This window comes from Ixodes scapularis, unplaced genomic scaffold (genome assembly GCF_016920785.2).
Source record: "Ixodes scapularis isolate PalLabHiFi unplaced genomic scaffold, ASM1692078v2 PGA_scaffold6__148_contigs__length_123643588, whole genome shotgun sequence".
In the NCBI taxonomy this organism is placed as follows: Eukaryota; Metazoa; Arthropoda; class Arachnida; order Ixodida; family Ixodidae; genus Ixodes; species Ixodes scapularis.
The window spans coordinates 120,598,115-120,603,522 of record NW_024609881.1 but is presented as its reverse complement, the minus strand read 5'-3'; the positions used below and the strand labels follow the sequence as shown (position 1 = coordinate 120,603,522).

Here is a 5,408-nt window from a genome sequence, read left to right as displayed (position 1 = left end):
GACGTCATCAGTGATGATGACGATGACGATGTGGATGCCGGTGACGTCATCAGGGATGATGACGATGACGATGTGGATGCCGGTGACGTTACCGACATCCGCATCGTCATCGCCATCATCACTGATGACGTCATCAGTGACGTCACTGATGTCGTCACTGGCATCCGCATCGTCATCGTCATCATCACTGATGACGTCGTCAGCGACGTCACTGATGACGTCACCGACATTCGCATCGTCATCGTCATCATCACTGGTGAAGTCATCAGTGACGTCACTAATGACGTCATCGGTACCCGCATCGTCATCGTCACTGATGACATCATCAGTGACGTCAGTGATGACATCATCGGCATTGGGGGTCACGTGACCCCCAAGGTCACGTGACCCCCCCCTGGTTAGTCTAACCCCCCCCCCCCCCAGCGCCCTTCCCTCCTCCTCCTCAAGAGCTGCGCTCCAATTCGGCGTTACAGGGAGTTGTAAGCGGCTTTCACATTTTTATTTTAGAAATTGACAAAGATTGAGGTATTCGGCACTTCTCAACTCCTTCACCATCTTCCGAGTCACGTGCGCTGTGACGTCAATGGGGGTCGCGCGGGGTTCCGGTGAAGCTCTCTCTCTCTAGAGCCATTGGTGAGCAGCGGGAACTCAACCGCTCACGGCCACGTTTGTGTCGTTTCATGACGTATACATGCAGAGGAAAAAAACTCGGGACTAACACGGGTAATGACTTGATGCATGCATTACGTTTATTGAATGATCAATATCTTTCCGGAATAGCGGGCATTAAGAAAATAATAAGGCATTTTTCCGTTTGCTCACTTTTAGAGCGCAGCTCTTAGGGGCCTGTTTCCAGCTTGAGCGGCGTCGGCGTAGCCGCGCGGTGCATTATGGGTAAAGTTCCCCGCTAAATCTAGCGGAAAAATTTTCCCGCTAAATCTAGCAGAAAAAATTCCCCGCTAAATCTAGCGGAAAAATTTTCCCGCTAAATCTAGCGGAAAAATTTCCCCGCTAGATTTAGTGGAAAAATTTCGCTAAATAGCGCAAAACTTTTCCCCGCTAGATTTAGCGGAAAAAATTCCCCGCTAAATCTTGCGAAAAAATTTTCCCCGCTACATCTAGCGGAAAAATTTCTCCGCTAAATCTAGCGGAAAATTCTAGCGGGAAAAATTCCCGCTAAATCTAGCGGAAACATTTCCCCGCTAAACCTAGCGGAAAATATTCCCCGCATAATCTAGCGGAAAAATTTTCCTGCTAAGTCTAGCGGAAAATTTTCCCCGCTAGATTTAGCGGAAAAAATTTCCCGCTAAATCTAGCGGGAAAATTTTCCCGCTAAATCTAGCGGAAAAAATTCCCCGCTAAATCTAGCGGGAAAATTTCCCCGCTAAATATGGCGGGAAAAATTCCCCGCTAAATCTAGCGGAAAATTTTCCCCGCTAAATGTAGCGGAAAAATTTCTCCGCTAAATCTAGCGGAAAAATTTCTCCGCTAAATCTAGCGGAAAAATTTTCCCGCTAAATCTAGCGGAAAAAATTCCGCGCTAAATCTAGCGGAAAAAGTTCCCCGCTAGATTTAGCGGGAAAAATTCCCCGATTTAGCGGAAAAACTTCCCCGCTAAATCTAGCGGAAAAAAATTTCCCGCTAAACCTAGCGGGAAATTGTTTCTGGGGGGTCACGTGACCCCCCAGGGTCACATGACCCCCCCCCCCCCCTGAGGTCACGCTACACCCCCCCCCCCCCCCCCCGCCCCGAGAACAGGTAACCCTCAGTACCCTTCCCTCCTCCTCCTCAAGAGCTGCGCTCCAATTCGGTGTTACAGGGAGTTGTAAACGGCTTTCATTTTTTACGTTTCCAGTTGAATGGCCAAGAAATATGTATTCGCTAGTCATACACTGTAAACAACTTTATTTTCGCTGACTTAATATTTCGCGAAGTTTGCGCAGTGCGGATTTTGTAATTATTTTGTGACCACGAAATATTTCGAGTTAGAGTGATATGCTAATTTTTATGGTATTGAAGCATTTAAGTAAGGGAGGGGGTGGGGAAGAGTTGGGGTTGTTTGAATGCAATTTATGGAATAAATAAAAACGGGGTTTCACTTTCAAAATGGGAAGTAGAACGAGCCAACTAACATAATCTATTACTTTCCGAACTTCTTTTTATAGCAAAAAGGTCAATGAATTAAAAGCTGGCTATTCACCGCGTGGAAAGAAATATTTTCGGCGTTTGAAATGAAAGAAATGTGTGAAATATTGCAAACACCGCACGCAGATAACTTGTGATATGGGGTGCGGTTGATAATTCTACTAAAACGTTAAATAAGAATAACGTGAAACAAAAGAATAACATTACACGCCATTAACCATTAATTAAACCATTTAATAATAAAATTAAAAAAAAACCTGGCCTGCACAGGGATCGAACCTGTGACCTTCGCGTTATTAGCACGACGCTCTAACCGACTGAGCTAGCAGGCCAGACGTGATGTAGTGCTTCGGCGGGTGTGGAAATTTGATAGATTATATCAACTGCATTGCGGTAACAACGCTGTACTACGATATATATATATATATATAAAACACGCTTACACACAACGCATTACACATTTTAGTTTTGACATACCAGGATTTTCGGTATAGATGTTCAAAACCGCCGAACAAACGGAGAGTGCAGATTCGTCGTTTCTTGGCGCTAACCATTTTCTGAATAGTTTTTGAGATTCATAGATTGCCTAGTACGAGTGGGAAAAACAGCAAAGGATAAACGAGGGACAAGTGTAAACAAGCACAGCGCTGACTGACAACTCAAGTTTATTTCAGCACGTGACAGCTAGAAAAATACGCACGAAAGAAGCCGAAGAGAAAAGAAAGAAAGAATCAACCCGCTAAGACCTGTCAAAACGCGCCCAAGCATATTAAAAAAAAATTTCCGCATTTCTCAATAAATTCAACTTCGTCCCTGTCCAACTATGGGATCACCTCAGTTGTGCGTAGTGTTACCAAAGGTACAGGGTTGAGAGCGTGGTGCAAACAGCTGGAAAGAAGGGGAAAAGAGGAATTCCTTTCTTACACGGCTATCTTTGCGTGCCTGAAACGACGCTATTTCGCTCATCGTGGCTTGTCACTCAAAATTCCTACAAAGGGGATATATATTTTTTAATCTCCAGCCCGGCGCCTGTACAGCCCTGCACCAAACTGTTGTTTATAACTCTAAATTTTATCAGGAGAGTGCGTTTTTTGTTTGTTCAATTGAACTCTAGACTTTAATGTATTGCCCCCCCCCCCCCCCCCCCCCTCTTCGTAATGCCCTAGAAAGAGGACCCTCAGGATCAGACAAATGAAATAATACAAAAAAAAAAAAAAATACACCGACTCAATTTTTTCACGTCACACTACTACGCAGACGCTTCAGGCGCATCTGGGTTCTGCGCATGCGCACCAGCGCCCACGCCGGGCCAAACGTTGACCTGTTTGTAAATAGCCCGCTTTCGCATTGCAACATAATGCTCGATTAGCATGATGCTCTCAAGCGTAGTTGGAGTGGCGGGCTGGCAGGCGCACTTTTGGAACGGTCCAACATTTTTCTGTCCAGCCATGCACGTTGCTGAGCGGGAAAAGAACAATGAGTAGAGAGATAATGTTATTAATGATATTAGTAGTCCAAGATAACTGAAAACGGGACCGCCATTTCACTAGTAAAAAAAAAATGACGTGCTGTCACTGAAAAAGAAAAAAAAAAAGACTGGCCTGCACAGGGATCGAACCTGTGACCTTCGCGTTATTAGCACGACGCTCTAACCGACTGAGCTAGCAGGCCAGGTGGAAAAGGCAAGGCGTGCTCGAGTCAGTTAATTTAATCGAGCATTATAATCTCAAAAACAAGCGAAAACACGCTCGCATGCCATATTTCCGGTTCTAGCAATTTCGTCACTGACTAAAGGTTCAATCTTGGCTTGAACCCATGCCTGTTTCGATCTGAATGAGAATAGCACCGGCACGCGATCGTGTCATAAGGGAGTTTTCGTAGACCGCGTTTCCGCCTCCGCTAAGCCCAACGCAACGAAGCCTGAATCTTCGCGCCTATGGCCTTGACTGTAGAGTTCAGAGTATCGTAGCGGGTAACGGAGGGCGTTGCGGGACGGCGAAAACCATCTACGAAAACTCCCTACTACCTCCGCTTCCGCTGTCTGCCGGTGTACGGGGGCCGAAGGCTTGCGAAACTGCCACTTAGTCACGATCATCTGGTGGGCTAGTTGGTTGATCATATTGTTGAATTAACAGCGCAAATACGACAGGAAGGAGAGAAAAGGGAGACAGGATAGTAGGCTGAACTAACAACTGACGTTTAATAAAAAGAGGAAGAAGAACCGAAGAATGCTTTTAAAACATGCATAATGAAAACCCGCAAAAACATATGCTATAGCTTGAGTTGCCTGAAAATGGATTGCTAAGAATACCAAGCTTTAAGCTGGTCGCTTAAATGACTCGTTGAAATCGATTGAGTCCTGGGACGACGTGAATAGAAATTCCGGTAGAAAAAAGAAAGAGGAAGTTTACGTTTAAAATATTCACCGAATCTAAAGGGGTATTCACACGAGGGAGAAATCCCGGGGATTTCTCCCCGACACGCGCGCATCACGAGATGAAAACGCGAGGCTTTTGCACATCGGAAAGCCTGTCGTTTTCGTCGCGGGATGCGCGTGCCGGGGAGAAATCCCCGGGATTTCTCCCTCGTGTGAATACCCCTTAAGGACCGTTAAAGATCGCGACTTAAAAAGTAAAGTTCTTTTTGTGACAAGGCCACGAACGTTGTCGTTCGCTGGTAGTCTGGTACCCTCCTATTGCCGGCCGTGATTGGTTGTCTCTGTGTTCTGTAGGAAAGTAAGCAGCAGGAAAGCAAATTGTGAAAGGAGGCATATATTATGCGCAGCCGCCATTAGTTCGTTTCGTCGCTTCCGGCGCCAGGCTCGCGTGATTGGTTCCGAGTTCTCGTCGAGCACTGACGCAGCACTCGTGGGCGAATGCGTATCGATCTACACTCCGAATGCTGACGAAGCGCTCGTGTACAACGCGTGCTCACGGTGGATGACCAGCTAATGGCCGCCGCCCATTATCTGCGCCTCATTTTGAAGTTTCGTAAACGGTTTCATTGCGTACACGAGCAAACGCAAGCACCGTTACGTTTGCGTTAGCGTTTCGCGTTCCACACTGAGCGTGCGCGGACCCCTAAACTGCGCATGGCAACGACCCGGATGCACATAGAATTAGGAGAGCGTGTTGGTTAAACATCTTGGTGTGCGAACGCAGAAGGAGTTTGGCATGGAACACGCCAGACTATCGCAAACGCACAGTGCTTGCGTTTGTTCCTATATATATATACGCAATTCTAAAACTCTCTATTTATTTCAA

The 5,408-nt window shown here is 46.2% G+C and overlaps 2 non-coding genes across 2 annotated transcripts; both read right to left on the bottom strand.

The window, feature by feature from the left end:
- Positions 1-2,403: 2,403 nt before the first annotated feature.
- Positions 2,404-2,477, bottom strand: Trnai-aau. The gene has a single exon. It is a non-coding gene; the product is annotated as a tRNA-Ile (tRNA).
- A 1,265-nt stretch (positions 2,478-3,742) lies between these two features.
- Positions 3,743-3,816, bottom strand: Trnai-aau. Its single transcript has one exon. It is a non-coding gene; the product is annotated as a tRNA-Ile (tRNA).
- Between the last annotated feature and the right edge of the window lie 1,592 nt (positions 3,817-5,408).